Here is a 23170-nt window from a genome sequence, read left to right on the forward strand (position 1 = left end):
AAGGTAGGGAAGGTACCTTGGAGATTAGAAGCCTTAAACTTGAGATTTGGACCCTTAAACTTGGATTTAGGAGAGAGGTTAGAGAGAGAGTAGAGAGAGGAAGCAAAAGCTTCAAATGAAAGGTTTAAAACATTTATATAGGTCGCAAAACTTGGAGACAGTGAAATTCTACCCTATACCGGCATTAAACGGGGCTTTTGGTCGCACCCGATTAAGTTCCCGTAACTCGACGGGGACGTTTCTAGAATTTGTAAATTATACAATTTGGGCTAATTTCGTGAGTTCCTAATAGGTTTGGACACTCATTAGCATCAATTAAACATATAAGTTTAATTAATTTAACCCAAAAGCAAAATTGGAACAAATTGATATTCGGCGAGTTTTACGGGTAGAACGGGTTTTCGGTGATGAACAACTTCAGGTTGTTACATTATCCCCCCGTTAGAGGGAATTTCGTCCCGAAATTCAATGTATAAAATATAGATCATGAATTGTAATGAGACACGAATGGATTTGTTGCCTCGGATCTTCACGTTCTTATGTGGGATCTGGTCTCTGCTGGGCGTTCTAGCGAATTCTCACTATCGGGACGTGTCTTTGTTTCGCGCATTGACTCTCTCAATCCATAACCTCAAATGGTTATCCCATGGAGGTTCCAAACCTTGATGACTTCAGTCTTCTCAAAGGAATCACTAGGGTTTCTTTGGGTAGATACTTGTAAGGTTTCGAGACGTGCAGTACCGGATGGATGTTACTAAGTTCTGAGGGTAGCTGAAGTTGGAAGGTTACAAAATCGATTCTATGAGGATCACGAAGGGTCTAATGTATCACGAGGGAAGTATTTCACACTTCTCAAAGCATATCATGCTTTTCTGGGATAAAGCCATCAACAGAACACACGCTCCAACAGGAAAGCACATCTTCAAGGAGCCGGGTAAGTAAGGGTTTGATGGCTTTAGAAGAAATTTATGGGTAAGACTGCGATATTAGTCGATGGGACCCAAGAATCGACAGGTTTCTATGGGTATTTTCGGTGCCGACTAATTCCCTATTGCCTTAGACGTTGGAAAAGTACACGGTTACGACTACTTTGCTTGGCTACATGATCGAGGGAAAGAGATCTGACTGAAAGGATACCACTACTAATCCATAGTGATCATATCAGTTCTTGGTCACCGTTTTGAACACGTCATTCTCACCGAGGTTCGGTCACGAGGTAGATCCAGAGATTAGGCCGATGTGGAACTAAGCTAAACGTTCGAAAGGAATTCTCGGGAATTCTTCGGGAAAGACATTTAGGGGAAAGAGCTGCTGACTTCCCGTTTCTTAATGTTCACAGAAACGAGGGATGCGTGGTAATTCATATCGGGAAAAACTTTTGAGCTTTAAGGCATGAAATGATACGAAGGTTTGATGCCGAAGATGACGAGAGACGGGTCGGGGAAAAGATCTAGACGAGTGACCCTTTCGAAACCAAGGATAACAATATGAATGAGACTCGGTCATTTCATGTCAAACATAACATCAAAGTATTTTTTGAAAAGTTTCCCCCATTTAAATCGAATGGAACAGAATAATCCTCCAGACTGAGGATACAATCTATAGGTACGAAGTTAGTGTTCTCTATCTCACTGGTTAGTCGTCTCGATTGTACTCAATTTCGATTACAACAAATGATTAAGTTTAGAAATTGCTCGGATGGATAGATAACAAGTTTCCCTTCTGGTACTAGAATCGAAAAGAGTTGTAGGTATAAGAATTGTCAAAGAGGAGTATACCTACGGCGATAGTGGGATCAGCGATTGTAGCTGCTTTGGGGAAATTTCTTTTGAAGTGCCCTACTTCGCCACAATTGTAGTAGGCTGGACTGATTCTCGCTCTGGATGATTGGTTCGTTGATTTGGCTGGTTTTCTGAAGGTTCGAGCAAGATGGCCCTTCTTGCCACAGTTGTCACAGATCCTTTCGCCACACGGACCAGGAATGCGGTGGTGGTAGCTGCACTTACCACGCCAAGGAAGGGTACCAGTGTATCCACCGGTAGAAGTTTGGGCTGTGGACTCGACAGCTGAAATAGCAACAGGGGCAGTAGCAGCATGGACTGCTACTGTTTGCTGTTTCTTAGAAGACCCTTGCGTACTCTGGGCCTTCCTCTTGTTCGAAAATTTCTTTTTGCTTCCACCTCCACTTGTGACCGGTTCGGGAGTGGTAGTCTCCTCATCAGAGTTGTCTTCGTGATCGATCAGGGTTTTCGCAAGACATTTAGCGCTGTCATAGGTGTCTAGCTTCGCAGCCAAGACATTCCCTTTGGTTGGCTGGGTCAACCCCCAGATGAACCTCTCGATCTTTTTACTCTCCGGGGTAACCATTCCCGGACAGAGTAACGCCAGATCATCGAATCTTGAAGTATAAGAGGCTATGTCGTAATCTTTCATCTTAAGGTTCCAGAGTTCGTGTTCTAGCTTCTGAATTTTTCCCCGAGGGCAATACTCTGCGAGTAAAAGCTCCTTCATAGCTTCCCAACCCATAGCATTCGCTATAGGTAGAGTTAAGTATTTGACTCGGCCGTTCCACCAAGTCAGGGCTTTGTCAAGGAAGGTGCAGGTGGCGAACTTTACTTTATCAGACTCCGAACAGGCGCATATTTCAAAGATTGATTTGATTTTCTCGAACCATCGGGTGAGGGAAATGACACCTCCAATGCCATCAAAGGATGTGGGCTTCGCGTTCATGAAGTCCTTATAGGAGCCCCCTTTTTGGTGTCCCTGGCTATCTTTTGGGTTTTGGGGCTGGGGACCACCTCCTGAATTACCGGGGTTCATTTGCGACATGGCTGCTACCATTGCAGCAGTTAGAACTGTCTGAAGCGATGCAAGATCAAATTGAGGAGGTGGTGGTGGTGGAGGAGGATTGTTGTTTTTCTTTGAGCTGGGTCTCTTTCTTGGAGGCATCGTGATCTAAAAAGATTAGGAAAGAGAGGATCATAAGTCCTCTGAATTGAATCAAGAGATATGGAACAGGGGATATCTCATCAAGACGGATATAGCATCATATTAAGCGATAAAGCAGGGAAAGAGTTATCAAGGCAGAAAATTTATCGCTAGAGGAATGATCAAGGAACAACGCGTATACGAGGATTTTCTATCAAGGATCGGCTCGAGAAATACTCCCATAGTATTTCATGATTCACTACAACGACGACTCGTTGTTTGGGGTATTGGGTAAGTTTTAGGTATGCTGCGTACCATAGTCACTCCCAAGCACATGTTGGCCGTGTCTCGAATGAATATAGTTGGCCAGGCTATATTGACCCTAGAGATGACTACATAACTGCCCCGGTTTAACCGCAGCGTACAACACCCATTTACTTATGTTTTGTTCTACTTGTAGTTACGGATCTCGACGGCTCGGTATACTTGTATACTTTTGAAAATACTTATATTTTGAAGGATACTTTTAGTTCAGAACACTTAGGCCCTTTAATGTTCATAGTTTTATACCATGTAAGGTTTGGTATACTCCATTCACTATAAACAAGGGCTCTGATACCAATCTGTCACACCCCGAAAACCAAAGGTGAAAACATTTCCGGGGTTGACTCCACGTTGAGTATCAAATCCAATGCACATAGTAAGCACAGTAAACAACCATTGCATTACATATATTTGATAGTTTACATTTGTTTCAAAAGTAAATTGTACAAGTGTTATACATATATCATATGAACAAAAGTAGATACGAGTCTTCTGAGCGCTCCGTCTTCACTAAAAGATATCGCCAGGTACCTGTCTAACGTGGACCTGAGAATACAAGCGGTTTGAAAATTAGCATAAAGCTGGTGAGTTCATAAGATGTTTGTTTTCTGAAAAATGTACCGGTTTCCTTTAGTTTTCCGAAAAGGTTTGTTATCCAAGAAAAATCCCATATTTTCTTATGTAAAAAAGTTTAGTTATCTTTCATTACAGTTTAATTACGCGTTATGTGTTACCCCAGGAAAATCCCATATTTTCCTAAATACAAGATCGATTTAATATCACATAGTATAGTTTAATACACAAAACTATATATTGAAAATCTTGGGATTATTATCCCAAATTAGATATAAAATACTTTAATATACGTGAACTGTAGATGGAAAGTAGTTTGATAATCTTGGGACTAACATCCCGTACTACATATAGATTTAATACCATGGGACTATCATCCCGGACTAGATACAAGATAGTTTGATATACTTGAAAATATAGACTGAAAACCATGGGACTACCATCCCGGACTGGATACAAGATAGTTTGATAAAACCATGGGATTACTATCCCGAACTAGATATAAGATATTTTGATAAAACCATGGGATAACTATCCCGGACTAGATATAAGATAGTTTGATAAAATCATGGGATTACTATCCTGTACAAGATATATATCCAAAACCAAAGTCGTGAATAATCTTATATTAATACGTATTGTGAGTCGGGTAACCATGCTGATACGAAAACGAGACCTCCTTGACGCTTGTCAGACGTCGGACGATATCCAGAATTTGTCACCCCAGACGTGCCCGCCTAACTGTAGCTAGCAGTTAAGGTGTGGGATTGTCAGTCCCGAATAGATCTATTCACCAATTCCTCACTCTCCCTCCAGGAGACTCTGGTTACACTTTCGGAGAGGATTTACTGATCATCCATAAAGGGTAGCGACGAACTCACAAGCTAGTACTAAACTATTCACAGGGTTCTCATACGATATCAAACATATATAAAAGATTATGAAACATAATACAGTGAATACAGATACATACAATGAAACTATCTGGCAAAACATTCAAATCATGCGGAGATAAACTGAATCAGACATACTTTATCTAATAACTTTATACACATCAGTACATGATAAAACGAAAACTAAAGAACCCCAAATTATTCCCATAATAATTTGATTAGTTTGGTTATTTTCTTAACTAAAATTCATTTAGTTGTAGTTGATAAATCATCCCTTATGCTCAGCATAATACATAAGGGGTAAAAGTATTTATAAGTTTGCCAGATATTATTTGAAATACATCAAAGTTATGTTTTGAAAACATTTATAGTTTGCTTGTATTCCCCCCCTGAAAACATTGAAAAACAGTGAAAAAGGGTAGGGGTATGAACTCACCGGACGAGAAACGTGACGATTTCGGATGCTAAACGTGGGTTCGGGGCTTGCAAACACACGAGATTCCTAATTATAATGAAAAGATACACATTTGTATCTAATTAGGACTTAGATTATTTAATTGTTAGGGACAAACACTTTTAGTCGCAGAAACACCCCATTGCAAGTGTTTGGAGGGACCCAGGTGGCGTTTAAGGACTTGAATGACCGGGAAATGGAGTTTACTCTTCAAGAGTAAACTCATACAAGAGTTTTCGGCCTATTACATCCATTCCCCATGAGTTTACGGCCGTAAACTCATGGTGGGGTGGTTTATGGTATAAAGTGGCTTAAAACACTTAAAGGGAAAATTCTAGGGTTGGTTTAAGGGCTTGGAATTAATTAAATTCATCAAATAACACCACTTAAGGGAGTTTACGGCCCTAGCATGGAGCTTACGGCCGTAAACTCCTATATCCCCCTTGAATGAGTGATTTAATGTCCCAAAACTAATCACATGTGATTCCAATAATTTTTTCCTAGCCTTGTATGGATGTTTAAGGGACTTTTGGCCTAGATTTTGGAGTTTACGGCCCATGAACACCCTCATGGCCGTGAACTCCTTAGATGGGGAAAATAATATGTTTTAAGGTCCAATACTTGTTTGCAAACACTTCTAGAATTTATCTTAAGGCTTTAGGTATGTTAAAGTGGCATTTTAACACTTTACATTGAGTTTACTCCCCATGTTATGGAGTTTACGGCCTAAGCATAAGACTTGGCCATAAACTCTCATTTGTCCCTCAAAATATATGTTTAAAGTGTTCCAAGGCTAAAACCAAAATTCTAGAAGTCATATCTATGTCTTGTTGGGGTCTAGGAAGGGTTTAAGGGCTTAAAAACCCTCTAAATTAGTGTTTACGGCCTAGGCACCTTCCAGGGCCGTAAACTCATAAACAAGGCTCTAAATCTTGTTTCAAGGCATTCTAAGCCCATTCCATAAAGTCATCTTGCCATATCTAAGGTCTAATTGTGGTTTGGAAGGGTTTTGTTGCTCCAAAAACCCCATTCATATGAGTTTACGGCCTAGAACTGTTCTAGGGCCGTAAACACATGATAATGGTCCTAATCCATAGTTTAAACTCGAATTTGAAGGCTAAAGAGGTTACATAACAAGGTAGGGAAGGTACCTTGGAGATTAGAAGCCTTAAACTTGAGATTTGGACCCTTAAACTTGGATTTAGGAGAGAGGTTAGAGAGAGAGAGTAGAGAGAGGAAGCAAAAGCTTCAAATGAAAGGTTTAACATGTTTATATAGGTCGCAAAACTTGGACACGGTGAAATTCTACCCGATACCGGCATTAAACGCGGCTTTTGGTCGCACCCGATTAAGTTCCCGTAACTCGACGGGGACGTTTCTAGAATTTCTAAATTATACAATTTGGGCTAATTTCGTGAGTTCCTAACAGTTTTGGACACACATTAGCATCAATTAAACATATAATTTTAATTAATTTAACCCAAAAATGAAATTGGAACAAATTGATATTCGGCGAGTTTTACGGGTAGAACGGGTTTTCGGTGATGAACAACTTCGGGTTGTTATAGGTGCTCGTGCTGGGACTTCAGAAGATGAAGCATTATAGCTTCAAGTCTTGTTTTGTTATTTTTTTGTGACTTCTATGTTTTGTGAACACACACATTGTAAACACTTTCTTTCTAAATGAAATGGTTGTTCATTACATGCTTACCATATACATATCTCGTGATACTAAACATGACGTCCTCCACCCCCGAACGTTTCCGCCGTTCCGGTTTTGGGGTGTGATAGGTAGTATGGGCCTGTACTACTGAAAGTAGAGGATCCATACCTGAATCAAGGAAGGCCAAGGCGAAACCAGGAAACTTGTAGTAATAGTGATACCTCGAGATATATCAGTATTTCTGACGTTTGTCGCTATGTGTTTCAAAATGGTGGTTTTACGCCCTAGACCAGCAGTCGGCAGTTCAGGTGCCGGTGAGGGATCAGGACCAGGCTCAACCTAGGGATTTTCTCTCTTTAGAGGTTACTCACATTCTACTTGATCAGACTCCTGTGATCTTTGGTTCGATCAAGGAGGGTATTTTGGAGTTGATGGATGAGAGGTTGAGCACTTTTCGTGCTGAGGTGGCGACCATGATGGGGTCGCGCACGCTCACTTTCAGGGAGTTCAGAGCCTGTGGAGCTCCTGACTATCATGGGGCGCGGGACCCCATAACGAGTACTAGGTGGTTGGCAGATGTCGCCAACACTTTCCGCACTAGCAAATGTCCTAAGGGGCACAAGGTCAGATTAGCATCTTGTATTCTGATGGACAGGGCACAAGATTGGTGGGAGGAGATTGGGAATGTCATCGGGGATGACACAACACTTGATGCGATAACTTGGGCTGATTTTACTACTAGGTTCAAAGCCGAGTTTGCACCGGTTATCGAGGTGCATCAATTAGCCAGGGAGTTTCAGGATCTCACCCAGATTATAGAGACAATGGTGGAGATTACCGCCAAGTTCAGGGAGAGGGCTCTTCTCGTTCCGCAGTACGCAGTTGATGAGGAAATGAACAAGGCTCGTTATCATGAGATGTTGCGGAGTGATATCCGCTAATTTGTGAGTTGGTCCAGCTGTAAAACACTGGATGACATGATTGCTAGGGCTCGTGAGAGAGAGATTGATTTAGAGATGGAAAAGAAGAGGAAGCCAGAGGCGGTACCTGGCACAGGGAGTGCGGGAAAAAAGCCTAAGGTATCAGATCACAGACCTAGAGGTCAGCAGTGCCACATTCAGTGTGGCAAGTGTGGGAGATTACACGATGGGGCGTGCAAGGCAGGGAGTCCTGGTTGCTACAAGTGAGGCCAGACCGTGCATATGAGCAGAGATTTTACAACTACTCCAACCGTTATCGCGACATCTGATCTGATTTGCTTCCATTGCAATCTGAGGGGACATAAAAAGTCCCAGTGTTTGAGTTTGACAGCAGCAATAGCAGGGAAGGTGGTAGCACCTTCCCCTGCAACATTGAGGATTTCAGATGGCCGTCAGGGCCGAAGTGAGGCGCCAGTGGCGAAGAGTAGAGCTTTTCAGATGACAGCAGAGGAGGCGCGAGCGACTCCTGATGTGGTGACGGGTATGTATCTTCCCTTCATTTCTTTATTAATTTTGATTTTTTCTTATGGTCATATGTTTTTATATAGGGTCGTTCTTAGTGAACGACATATCAGCTACAATATTGTTTGATTCGGGGGCTACTCAATCAGTTGTTTCACTTGCGCTTAACAAGAGGTTTAGCAGAGCTTCGAGGGAGTACATAGGTCTTGTTCGCTTCAGTTATTTGATGAGCAGTTTTTAGTGGACTTGGTTCCCATTCCCCCGCGAGGGAATAAGGTTATAGTGGGTATGGATTGGCTGAGGCCCAATGGGGCAGTGATTGATTGTGAGCTACAGTTAGTTAGGGTCCGCACCCCTGGTGGGGGAGAGTTAGAGATTTAGGGCGAGAGGCCACAATGTGGACCGATTCTTTGTTTAGCAGCGAGAGCTCGACGCTACTTCCAGCAGGGTAACGTGGGGTACGTCGCCTATGTTTTAGATGTCCGGGAGAAGGGCAAGGCGATTGTTGACGATGTTCCGGTAGTACGTGAGTACCCGGATGTATTTACAGAGGATCTTCCTAGGATACCTCCGGAGAGACAGGTTGAGTTTCAGATTGACCTGGTTCCGGGTGCGGCTCCGATAGCCAAGGTGCCATATCGGTTGGCTCCTCCAGAGATGCAGGAGCTGTCTATGCAGCTGGAGGAGCTGCTAGACAAGGGCTTCATCAGACCGACTAGTTCAGCATGGGGAGCCTCGATCCTGTTTGTAAAGAAGAAGGATGGGTCGCACCGTATGTGTATAGATTACCAGGAGTTGAAAAAGGTAACGGTGAAGAACCGTTACCCACTCCTGAGGATAGATGACTTGTTTGATCAGCTTCAGGGAGCATCTTGGTTTTCCAAGATTGATCTGCGCTCCAGTTATCATCAGATGTGGGTTAGAGGTGGGGATGTTCAGAAGACATCTTTTAGAACCCGTTATGGTCATTATGAGTTTGTGGTGATGCCGTTTGGGCTCACCAACGCTCCAGCCGTGTTCATGGATCTCATGAACCGCGTATGCAGGCCGATGTTGGATTGGTCTGTGATAGTGTTCATTGATGATATCTTGGTTTATTCCAAGACTCAGGAGCAGTATGAGGAGCACCTAAGGGAGGTGCTAGAGACTTTGAGGAGCGAGAGACTTTTCAGGAAGTTTTCCAAGTGCGAGTTCTGGTTGCGCGGGGTCCAGTTCCTTGGACACCTCATCAACCAGAAAGGGATACTAGTGGATCCAGCCAAGATAGAGGCCGTGATGCAGTGGGAGGTCCTGAGGTCTCCATCTGAGATTTGGAGCTTCCTAGGGTTGGTGTGACATCCCCAAAATCTCAGCCAGAAAAGACCGATTTCATTTATGCTTTTTAAAATAATTTCAGAGTAAATCCTTTTGATTTAAAAGAGTTGCGGAATTTGTTCCCAAAAACAAAATATGATAAAATAATAATTATCAAAGCATTTCATCAAGAGATGCATTTTCATTATATAATCAAAACTCGGGATGTCATGTTCTGATACAGACCATAAAGCATAAACGATAACATTACAAGTCATTAAACAAATATATACATATACAGACTTGTAAATAAAACAACTCGATGATTCATCCATCTTATGCGCTTGCGCCACTTCCAGTAATACAAATAAAACTGAGTGGGTCAGGCTTGGGAGCCTGGTGAGCATATAGGGTTTTCAACCCACAATAAATAAATTATATTTAATATTACCAACCAACAATAACCCAATTACCCATTCCCGTTATCCTCACTTTATTTCCCTAAAACAACATCTATCTCAAGGGACCTAATCTAGGACTTTCATCGGGATGGACATTATTGCTAAGGGGTTTCCTCAACAATAGATATCCTAAAGGCAACCATGAGGGGGATAGAGTACACCGGTGAACACATCGTTCACAACAGCTACAGGTTATGAACCTGCTACCGTTCCACAAGACTGTCTAGAAAGAGTCCGTGGCCGTTATCCTTACTCAGCTGAATAACTAGATCAACAACAACAACATCGAGGCCTCTCATCTGTTTATCACACATCAACTATCTACCCATGTTCAACCCAACATATTAGTAGATAAAAATATATATTTATATACATATTTTAAAACCTGTATAGCATGTTCAATCAATATAAATTCCACATAACAGATGAGACACACACACACATAGCATGTATTTCATAGAGAATAAATCAGATCTATGAGATAGAAGAAAGTGAATATACATTCACACAAATAACAACAAAATTATACACATAACACGTATTTCGTATAAAATACTTCATAAATATGTGTTAGAAGAAACTAACTACACACTCACTTGATCAGCAGATGATTGGATAGCACTACGACTTGTAGAAGTATTACTCTTCAGTAGATCTGGAAGACCTTCACGAAAACCGGGCTTCTCGCAAGCAGAGCTTTGGCTCGGGAATTGCACTTCTCGGGATCTTCAGGGCTTTGGAACTTGCTTCAGGGCTCAGGATTATTACCGGGGCTTCAGGGTATAATTGGCACGCAAAACGAGGCAAAAACTAGAGAGAAGATAAGAAATTGGCAAAAGAATTAGGCTGCCCTCGCATGCCCTTTTATAGGAAGCTGAGGCCTCACAGTACGCTGTACGTACTCCATCGAAATCGTCATTGCTTATGTATCCGAAGAACTCGAGTGCGAGGGTCATCATGCTTCACTGTATGCTGGGCTTACAGCCTTACGCTGGGCGTACTTCGGATAAGTCCGGTGACTCCTCTTCGGATAATATCGGATTTAATAATTAAATTTATATATTAATTAGTTAATAAACTTCAAAAGTTCATATCTTCTTCATACGAATTCCGTTTTCGACGTTCTTTAGATCCACGCGTAGGTGAGACTACGCTCTACCACTTTCGTTTAGACTCCGTTGGCTAATTTTGATTTTATTTTTATTATTTATTTTTAGAAGGCCGGGATAAGAAAACTTTGTTATAAATTCATAACTTCTTTATCCAACATCCGTTCTCGCCTATCTTTTTATCGCTTCACTACCACTAACGAGATCTTCGATTCTCATGTAGATTGTTTCGGCTAAAAACTGCTCAATCTCAAATCGAGTATTCGGGCTGCATATTGCTAAGTCGAAACTTTAGAAAACCATAACTTTCTCATACGAAGTCAGATTTGGGTGTTCTATATATATTCGGAAACCTCGTTTCGGCCGTTACAACTTTATGTAAAGATATTGAGTTTATTTTACACTTAAATTTTGACGCTTATTTTTATTCTTAATTAATCAAATCACATAATTAAGCAATTAAGCACAAAACACATAATACTCAAATAATACACTTCTATTATTTCAAAACCAGTTACAAAGGTTAACCTAGACTATTATATCAACATTAATGACAAGCCCAGAAACACAGGCGTTACAATTCTCTCCACCTTAGAATGATTCCGTCCCCGGAATCACACATCAACAAACAAATGTGGATAGCGACCCATCATGTCACTCTCCGTCTCCCAGGTGAGATTCGACCCATTCGTGTGTTTCCATCGGACAAGCACTAACTTGACCATCTTGCGTCGCAACTTCTTAGTCTTTCGGTTAATGATTGCCTCTAGTTCTTCAATCAACCTTTTGTTCTCATCGATTCTCAACTCCCAAAGTGGAATCATGTCGGGAACTTCTCCCGTGAACTTCCTCAAATAACACACATGGAAAGTGTTATGAATTCCATTCAGTTCTTCTGGTAGTTCGAGCTTGTAAGCTTGGTTCCCAATCCTCTGAAGAACTTTAAACGGTCCGATACACCTTGGACTTAATTTTCCCCTTTTACCAAATCTTATAAGTCCCTTGCACGGCAAGACTTTAAGCAAAACCGAATCTCCAACTTCGAAAGTCATTGGTCTTCGCTTGTTGTCAGCATAGCTCTTTTGACGATCCTGAGCTGCTAACATTCTTTCCCTAATTCTTTTGAACTTTTCAACAGTTTGATGGACTATCTCCGGTCCCATAAACTGCTTTTCCCCAACCTCAAGCCAACATGACGGCATATGACACTTCTGTCCATACAAAGCTTGATAAGGTGCCATCTTAATGCTCGAGTGGAAACTATTATTGTAGGAAAATTCTACCAAAGGTAAATGTTCATCCCAATTACCTTGGAATTCCAGGGTACATGCTCTCAGCATATCTTCAAGTGTTTGTATCGTCCGTTCACTCTGACCATCAGTCTGTGGATGGTAAGTTGTACTTAAACACAACTTGGTACCCAATTCCTCTTGTAGACTTTTCCAAAATCGCGAGGTGAAACGGCTGTCACGATCTGACACAATCGTTAACGGGACACCGTGAAGCCTCACAATTTCCTTCACGTAAGAATTCGCAAGCTTATCCATAGACCATTTCTCCTTGGCTGCTATGAAATGCGCACTCTTAGTGAATTGATCAACGACCACCCAAATCATGTCGTGACCATTCTTTGTTCTGGGCAGTTTAGTGAAAAAATCCATAACAATGTCTTCCCACTTACCCATAGGCATAGGCAATGGTTCTAAACTCCTATACGGTTTCTGATGTTGTGTCTTGACTCCCGCACAAATCACACACTTTGCCACATACTTTGCAACATCAAGCTTCATCGTCGGCCACCAGTAGTAGGGTTTCAGGTCCCTATACCTTTTAGTGCTACCGGGATGAATCAAATACATGGTCTTGTGAGATTCTTCCATCAGAAGATCTCTGATTCCTCCTGTCTTAGATATCCAAATCCGATCTTGGAACACCTTCAGTCCATGGCTGTTTATACCGAACACCAACGTTTTGCCCAAACGTTCTTCCTTTTGGTCATTCTTCTCTGAAGCTTCCTCTTGAGCTTTCTTTATACTTTCCACAACGGTCGAGACAACTTCAATTATCAACACTTTTGGCCTTTTCCTTTCAAGATTGACTTTCCGACTGAGAGCATCAGCAACAACATTAGCTTTACCAGGGTGGTAAAGTATCTCACAGTCGTAGTCCTTAAGTAACTCTAGCTAGTGTCGTTGCCTCATATTCAATTCTTTCTGATTAAAGAGATATTGGAGACTCTTATGATCAGTGAAAAGTTTGCACTTCATGCCATAGAGGTAATGTCTCCATATCTTCAGAGCGAAAACTACCGCTGCCAACTCCAAATCATGAGTCGGGTAGTTCTTTTCATGCTCTTTCAATTGTCGAGACGCATATGTGATCACCTTATCTCTTTGGGTCAAAACACAACCCAATCCAACCCCAGACGCATCGCTATAAACAGCGAAATCTTCAACTCCATCGGGTAAAGAAAGTATCAGTGCCTCACATAGTTTCTTCTTTAGCTTCTCGAATGCTTCTTTATGCTTATCACTCCAAGCATAAGTAGCTCCTTTGTGGGTCAAAGCTGTCAATGGAGTAGCGATCGAAGAAAAGCCTTGGATAAACCTTCGGTAATATCTGGCTAATCCTAAAAAGCTTCGGATCTCCATGGGACTTTTCGGTTTTTCCCACTTCATTACAGCTTCAATCTTTGCTGGATCAACCATTATACCTTCTTGGTTGACCACGTGACCCAAGAATTGGACTTCTCAAATCCAAAAATCACATTTGGAGAACTTATCATACAGCTTCTTCTTCTTCAAGACTTCTAACACTTCTCGCAAGTGTATGCCATGCTCTTTTTGGCTCTTTGAGTAAATCAGAATGTCATCTATGAACACTATTACAGATTTATCTAGGAACGGATTACAAACCCTGTTCATTAAATCCATGAATGTTGCTGGAGCATTGGTTAGTCCAAACGACATAACCAAAAACTCATAGTGTCCATATCGTGTTCTGAATGCAGTCTTCTCTATATCCTGCTCTCTTACTTTCAGCTGATGATATCCTGACCTTAGATCAATCTTCGAGAAATAACTCGAACCTTGCAATTGATTAAACAGGTCATCAATCCTTGGCAACGGGTATCTATTCTTTATCGTTGCTTTATTCAGCTCTCTGTAATCAATGCACATCCTCATGCTCTCGTCTTTCTTCTTTACGAATAACACCGTAGCTCCCCAGGGCGATGAACTAGGTCTAATGAAACCTTTTTCCAATAACTCCTGAAGTTGCATCATCAACTCCTTCATCTCCATTGGTGCTAATCGATAAGGTGCTTTTGCTATTGGCGTCGTCCCTAGTAACAAGTCTATTCTAAACTCCACTTGTCTATCAGGCGGTAATCCGGGAAGATATTTGGGAAATACTTTCAGATACTTACACACGACAGGAATGCTCTGCATCACCTTTTTCTCCTTCTTAGCATCGATCACGAATGCTAGATACGATGTACATCCTTTGGCCAAACACTTTTTGGCTTTCATCAATGAAATGATTCCAGAATTTACTCTGCGTTTATCTCCATACACCATAAACGACTCTTTCCCTGACGGGTTTACCTCTACAATCTTCTTCTTGCACAATATCTCAGGGTCATTAGCGCTAAGCCAATCCATTCCAAGCACGATGTCGAAACCGTTTAGTTCAATAGGCAATAATTCTTCATGGAACTTATTCCCATTCAAGTCAATTAAGATGTTTTTCATACGATGGCTAACAGGTACAAACTTGACACTAGCAACTTCGACTAATAAGTCATTATCTAGTCTATCAACAGGCAAAGCTAGTTTCCTACCAAATTCATGCAAAATAAAGGAGTAGTTGGCTCCATAATCAAATCAAATTTGGGCAGGCAATTCGTTAACGAGAAAGGTACCTGAAGCGATATCAGCTTCATCTTTAGCAGCTTCTAGTGTCATCTGGAATGCTCTCGCCTTCGGCTTTGGCGGAATGTTGGGTCTTGCTGCCTCCTTCTTTTTCAGGCAGTCCCTCGACATGTGTCCCTCCTCACCACAACCATAGCAAACTTTCTTAGTGAGGGTGCATTCATTGGCATAGTGCCCTGGCTTTCCACATTTAAAATATGTGGCCACTACGTCACATTTTCCATGACGCTTCTTCTTACATTTTTCGCACCATTCCGCTTCGCCTCCACCTCCCCTCGAACCAGACTTCGAGAACTTGTTTTTCTTGTTGGACCCTGAAGTTCCATCAAACTTCCTCTTTTCGCCAACATCTATCCTTTCCAGACCCTTTTCCTTCTGCTGGGCCTCCACATTCTTAGTTGCTCGAACAACTGTTTTCAGAGTAGTTGCCATGTTGACTGTCGGGCCAAAGTCGGGAGGCAGTCCATTAGCGAACCTCTCAATCTTGGAGAGTTCCGTTGGCACTAGGTATGGAAATAACTTCATTTTCTCAGTGAATTTAGTAGCATAGTCATTTATGCTCATTCTCCCCTTCTTTAAGTTTTGGAACTCATTGTTCAGATCAATCAGATCTATCTCTAAACAATATTGCACCCTTAACTATTCCAAGAAGTCCTCCCATGACATTTTCAGGGCTTCTCCTCGTGGCATAGTATCTGCCAACAACTTCCACCAACTCAAGACTCCAGTCTTCAGTTGTCTAACTGCAAAGACAGTCTTTTGTTTGTTGCTACAGTCGCAACTTTCAAATACCATCTCCATTTCGGAGATCCAATCCATAATCTCAACAGGCTTCGGGCTTCCAGAAAGACTTGGCGGCTTGGCGCCCAAGAAATTCTTGTAAATTCACCCATCCTTGTTGTTTCTCGTTTCTGGGTTGTTCCTTCGTTCTCCTTGAGTCCCAACTTGAATCACCATGCGAATATTGTTCCCTTCCTCCGATTGCTTGGGAATCAATTCGGGTTCCTCGATGGGCATGATAGGTTCGTCCCTATTATCATGCAACATCTGTCGCATCTCATCCCTTTGTTCAGCTAACATAGCCAGAATTATGGCTTGCACCCCAACCATTGTTATTGGTTCTGGTGCTGCTGCTACAATAGGTTTTTTGCTCAATCACTGGCGGTTGATTCCTGTTTTCATCCACATTTCCAATGCCACTCCTTGTTCTCACCATTTTGGATCTACACACCAAATAAGGTGAAATTAGATCCTCATCCATGGTAGATATTCAAATCATCCTTATCACTCCGAAACGTTTACATGGTAGTTCTAATACCGTAGATGTACGCTTAGAATCCTACACACATAAGGTTTCCAGATCCGGTCGGCAACAAACCATAGATCCGAACAAATAATATCATATATGGCAACATATAACATTTAGCACATAAAAGCATTTGAGGCAGCTTCCTAAAATATACTAGTGCTCGTGTCTAAAATCCAACAGACACTCAACTCACATTTCCACTTAGCATTCTAAGTTTAAGTCTAGAAATTGTACAAATTCCTATTTCGCTTAAACTAATGCTCTAATACCAACTGTGACATCCCCAACATCTCGGCCAGAAAAGACCGATTTCATTTATGCTTTTTAAAATAATTTTGGAGTAAATCCTTTTGATTTAAAAGAGTTGCGGAATTTGTTCCCAAAACAAAATATGATAAAATTGATGGGTTTTCCCCATAAGAACCTCCTATGTGCTCATACAAACCCTAATGCTTGGATCTAGGTTTCTCTATTGTACATGCAAGTTATCCAAGACTATAAACCCTAATTCTAGCATACATGTAATCATATTAACATAAGAATGGGTTTAAGATATTACCTTGATTGTTATGTAGCAATAACAATCACAATTCCTCCTTGTAATGACTTTAGAAAGCTTAGAGTCATAAATGTCACTCCTCTAATGGTTCACAAACACCAAGAGCAAGAGGATGAAGAAGAGGAGAGAAGGAGGCTCTCAAAAACGTGTGGAAACCCTAGACCATTAGTTCACCACGTTTTTGGAGCATAAGGGTTCAATATATAGTGAGGCTATTAGGGTTATCTAACAAGGAAACCCTAATTTGGATGCTTAAGCCCTAAGCAACCCATGGAATCCTTTCCTTAAAGGACTTGGACGATTTCTAATAGGTTTCCTCATAGAATTCATCCAACCTTATAATATAAGGCAATCCATGGCCCAATTGCAATTATCTTATAATTACAATTCCAGTCCCTTAAGTTTAATTAATCTTTTTTAGTCACAAACTTAATTCTTAATAATTCTTGACTAATATTAATTAAACAATATGATTTCTCCTTTAATATATTATTCTCATAATATATTAATAAATCATATTTAATCATTTCTCTCCATAATTCATCCTATCAAGTTGCTTTGGTGAAGGCAACCCAAAAGGACCATGCACCATCGGGTCAAGTACATACCAAAATAGTTATGGACTTAGACACTAATCCAATAGTCTCCCACTTGGATAAGTCTAATAACTATTATGCGTATGACTTCAGATCCTGATCTGCAATCGTAGCTTTCCAAAGCCGCTGTCAACTCTGATCCTATCAGATACGCGTTTTCTTTAGATAAGGGATCATATATTCCTCCATTCTAGATATCGTATGAGACATGATTTCTAATCATTCTCTTTGTACTATTTCTCGACTTCCGATTTATGACGACTGACTAATTGAAAAAATCAAATTAGCCCTAGCTCGGCCGAGGATTTACGTTTGTCATCACTAAATCATTGAGGGGCCCAAAGATATCGCTTGTATCCTACTTTGGATAAAAGGAACGGATAAAATTTGATTCAATGCTCGCTTGCACTCACTCACCGAATCACACACAACAATATGTTTTATGACAACAAGTTACTAGTGCGTTTACGTGTTATCAATGTGCAACCGATTTGCAAGATACAACTCACACATCTCGGTTTCAAAAATATAAGATGTTATCGTCTCACCAATCACTCGTGATACAATTCATGGAGTGATCTAAGTGAGCGTGGGTTTAATACAATGCTCAAATCATATTCATAAGCACTCATGAACATTGCAGCAAACATTTGCTTATGTCTAATACTCTTTAGACAATCCTCACACCAATTCATGATAGTCTTCATTCATACCTACTTCAAACATATGAACGACTGTGGCCCGTTCGAATAATTTGAAATCAAAACATGCAAAGTGAAGCACAAGAATAATACTAATCCCATATGGCCTCAAACCTTTGAGCATAAATAAAACACCTTTTATTTATCACCATATCGATTACTCAATATTTGTTTTTTCGGGTAATCAACTTCTTACTTGAATTATTACTACACTTGTCCCATGCTCCTAGCATGCACACAATGATTACCTATGGTTCTTACTTTGTGAAATAGATCAAATTGAACACATTTCCAATCATACTCATTTCACAACTCCCAATCCTTTTCACAAGTGTAGGAATATCTAATTCTTGCCACTTATAGAATATGCTAGATTCTAACATTTTATGCAATGATCCTTTCGTAATGTCATAGCACAAAAGTCACAATGACTATTGCCAATGAAATTACAAAGTCCTCTATCAGAGATTGTTACAAGACAATTCCTTAGATATGATGTCTCTCACTTAAAGTACATTCCTTTGAACATCCTTTTGCATAATAGTTTCTAATCTAGACATAGATTTTCAATATTCAATTCCCAATATGGAAAACTTTACATACTTACCATATGACAACTCATTCTCAATAGAATCTTATCTATTCATAATAATGTCGATATGGTCCATCCAATACTATACTTCCAACTACTCACAAGCGACCGATCCTCGGCGAACTTTGGATTGTCCTTTGATAGTTGTTTAATTATCTTAGTCAAAACCGATTCTCGTCCTTTTTCCCTCTAAATGCGCTAGACATTTGGAAAATTTTAGAATGGTCAAATATTATAGCATTTGCAATCAATCCTATACCCGAAGCGTATGGGACACGATGCATAATGTCTTACATAAAGATTTGATATTTTATTAATCTTCTACCATAATATTTTATGTGCTACGTTCTCAAAACTCGAACTATGAAGAGGAATGCCGTAATCATAATCGGATTTTTAAGAACGCACTATGTTTCCTTGACTAAATTATTAACATTCCACAACCTAAGCCATTAGATTTGAAATGAAGCATAATATTCTCTCCCTTAATTATAGTAAAACAACTTTACAAACCTTACGACTTTGCAAGGTGTAATTCTTGTTTTTCTATAATTAATATTGCTAACTTGCAATACTTTCCTTAATAATCATACAATCATAACATTTATGCTCCCACTATCATGATGATTATTATAAACATAACACTTATGCTCCCACTAGCTTTGACATGTATTCAGAAACCAGCTTAACTTCCAGAAAAAAAACAATATTTATTGAATTTCTTAAGTTCATGTTTCTAATACTTAATGCTTTTATAATCCTTTATCTAATCTTATACACCTTTCCCTTAGATAGCTCATATGTGTCTCTAAACAATTTAGACTAATTGCCAAATCTCACAATTAAACTTATGGAAAGGGATACCATAACCATAATCGAATTCGAGAATACAATTTTCACAATCACTATCCTTTTAAAATCTCTCTTAGTGAAAACATTTCCTCACAGTCATTTTCATGAAGGAGGGAATCTTATGACACTTAGTTTTAATGGTGTATATGTTCCTATCCATGTGAATTTGTCAATACCAAAGTTTACGACAAATTCAAACTCATATGGACCGAACTTCCTTAATCTTGATTTCTTGCCTTATGGTAGCACAGCTGCCCACCATGTCTTCCAAGTAGTTAAGCAGCTCACCCTTTCCTATCAATGTACTTTTCATTGATCAAGGTCCTTGCCTTTTATGCATTCAAATGAGAACTCATAGAACTCACATGCATAATTAACTTAATTGGAACGACACATAAACAAAATAATGTCAACACGATAGGTTTTAAACCTCAACTCGTGTGCTAGTGATGATCGATAAGGTCTATTTTGATTTGTTCTTGGAACCTTTCAAGACCATTAAGACTCCCACTGACTCCTTGACATATAAGATTCTCTTGTCAATAAACATTTCTTGACAAACAAATATTCAAGAGTTAGTGTAGTTTCTTTATCAAAAACACTTCATAAATTGGTCCTAGTTGGCCTTTGTCTTATCCAATACATCACAACTTTCCACATTTGATGAATATTATAAACCTTCCTAATACTTGTCACTCAATATCACAATCTTAACTCTAAGACTTGTTTTGGAACGAAGTATGATTGACTTTCTGATTTAACCATTTCTTCAATTCTTGATTCCTCTTCTTAGACATACAGTTGCACTAAGACTCACTTAGAGGATCCATTGAGATATGGTTCTTAATCATTAAGACTTATCATAAAGCATAAAAGGTACTCTCCCTTCTTCTTAGAATAGAGAAAGTTTTATCTTTCTGCCTACTTGATTCTTCTTATTCGTTCTGCTATTGATTTAAACTCTTTCAATCAATTCAAAATTACACTTAATCTTATAAGTATAATCATATTTACTAAACCTTTAGTAAATCATGACGAATATCTTGTTACTCTTATGGTGGACTTGATCAACACACAACTTTGTGTACTCGATCTCCTAGTGCTTCACTTGATACTTTGTCAATGAATTAGTCTAATTTTCAAATATGGAATTTCTCACTCATCGTGCAACCAAGTTGCATGATTCCAAGTTTCTGTCCAATTGAAACTTGGGCGATGTGAAACTCTCCCTATTTGGTAAATTCTCGACATTTCCACAAATAACATAACTAAGAATCAAATCCATTATTGCTAATCATTCAAACATCAATTTTTCATACACGCCATTGCAAGGATAAATAAATAATATAAAATCAAAATTTATTTTATTGCGGAAAAAATTTATCCTTACAATGCAATTCTTTGAAAAACTATGCTAATACATCTTTCTTAGCAATCTTATTCTAACTCTAAGTAGTAGCTCAAGAATCTAATCTTCAAGTAATGCGATCGAAATCCAATCCTTCACGGTTAGATTCTGCTCACTTCTTCCCTTAAGCTTCCTTTCTTTTCTTTGATCCTACAAAACATCAATTGTAATCTTATCACATTATGTATTAAGAATCTAGAATAGAAGCTTAAAAGAGTTAGTCAATGGATTTTACCTAAAGTAGCGCCATACGTTTTGACTCTCCCATCTCTTAGATCTCTTAGGTAAATAGGGTAGCTTCGTCTCCAATGCCCCTTCTCTTGGCAATAAAAGCAAATTGACTCTTTTGGAACAGGACATGGAACTACTTCAGACATTGCCTTTCTCTTATGATCAAACTTTTTGATCATAACATGTCTTTCGTTGCCATTGTCTATATCCATAGAGGTCTTGAAGGGAGATTCACCAATCAACTTTGCTTTTCTATTGTGCCAAACCATCGCTGATTCAGCGGCAATAAGCATATAGGTGAGATCTATAAAGGTCACGTCGCAGTTCATCATATAGTACTCTCTTACGAACTCACTATATGAGTTAGGAAGTGACTGAAAACCCAATCAATAGCCATTTCCTCACAGACAAAGGATCCCAACATTCTTAACCTATCAATGTGTGACTTCATCCCTAGGACGTGTGCACACACCGACTTTCCTTCTTTATGTTTACCTGCCAAAAGGGCTTGAGTGAGCTTGAACTTTTCAAGCCTTCGAACTTGTGGGTTAGGGAGAATAATTGGAGGAGGCGGAGGAAGTGAAGCATGATCTCTTGTTCCTCGATCAAATCGTGGAATATCATCTTCATGTGGAATGCTTGTTCCACGGGATTTGGGAAGACCATAGTTGTCATACTTTGACATCTACAAAATGGAAGAAAACAAATTCAAGTTAGTTGATTGATTGAGTCCTTAATAAATCACCCAAATGAGATATTAAGGCTAGGACCCAACACAATATGCTACAACCTAGAAAAGGGATGCCGTAATCTAGTTGCAGAATATTTGAAGGTAAGTGAATGACGATTCGCTAATTTTCCACCATGAAAAACGAAAAAATGAAACTTAAGTTTTAAATTTATGAAAACTCCTAGATCCTTTGAGAATCATTGAACATTTCAATGGCATGTTTAAATCTCGATATGCCCCTCTAGTTTGTGACTGGGATGCCGAGGATCACAAAGCGGGTGTGAATAACCATGCAAACTTACATGGTGCCCTCACATATTACAGTCACCTATTCGATGTGCCGGTAAACCACACACGCTCCACCGAACTATGACAAACATTGAGTCACCCTTTGCTACCTTTGCTTATAACCATTTAGTGTGCCGGTAAACCACACACGCTCCACTAACGTCTTCGCAAGGGCACAAAGTGTAATTTCTTGGAATTGCATCAATTCACTTTTGCCTAAGTAACTAAGATTGGGAATTTTTAAAACATTTAGTTACTTTTGTACTTCATTATACTTATAATGGAAGGTTTCTGTCCTATCCTACCCGTTCGGCTAACGACCCTCCACTAGTCGTGCGGTGGGTAAGAGTGGATACCCATTCAATTGCTATTTTATAGGCAATTTCCTTAAACACCCGTTATAGACCAGCTTCGTGAATGAGGCCTATTAACGGTAAGACTGACTTTTACTCATACATATATATAATGTTAGACTTTTAATGTTATATATAGTATAGGGTGTATTTTACACTTTTAAAATACTAGGTGGTCAAATTTAACAATTATACTTTTAATTCAATTAAATTGTAAACCTAAACTTTTATGGATTTATTAAACCTCTTTTAATTACACACCTTAATTAATTAATAAAACCATAAGGGTGTGATTTGAACTTTTCAAAACAATCCTAGGGTTTTAGAATTTAACATTTCTAAATTAAACCTTTAATCAACTTTTAAATTCCAAAACTTGAGGACAAATTTTGAAACATTTCAAAACATTTAGGTTTAGAATTTAAATATACATCAAAATTAAACTTTTAATCAAAATTTATATTCCAAAACTTGAGGGC

The sequence above is a fragment of the Lactuca sativa genome, chromosome 6 (assembly GCF_002870075.4).
Source record: "Lactuca sativa cultivar Salinas chromosome 6, Lsat_Salinas_v11, whole genome shotgun sequence".
NCBI classification, from domain to species: Eukaryota; Viridiplantae; Streptophyta; class Magnoliopsida; order Asterales; family Asteraceae; genus Lactuca; species Lactuca sativa.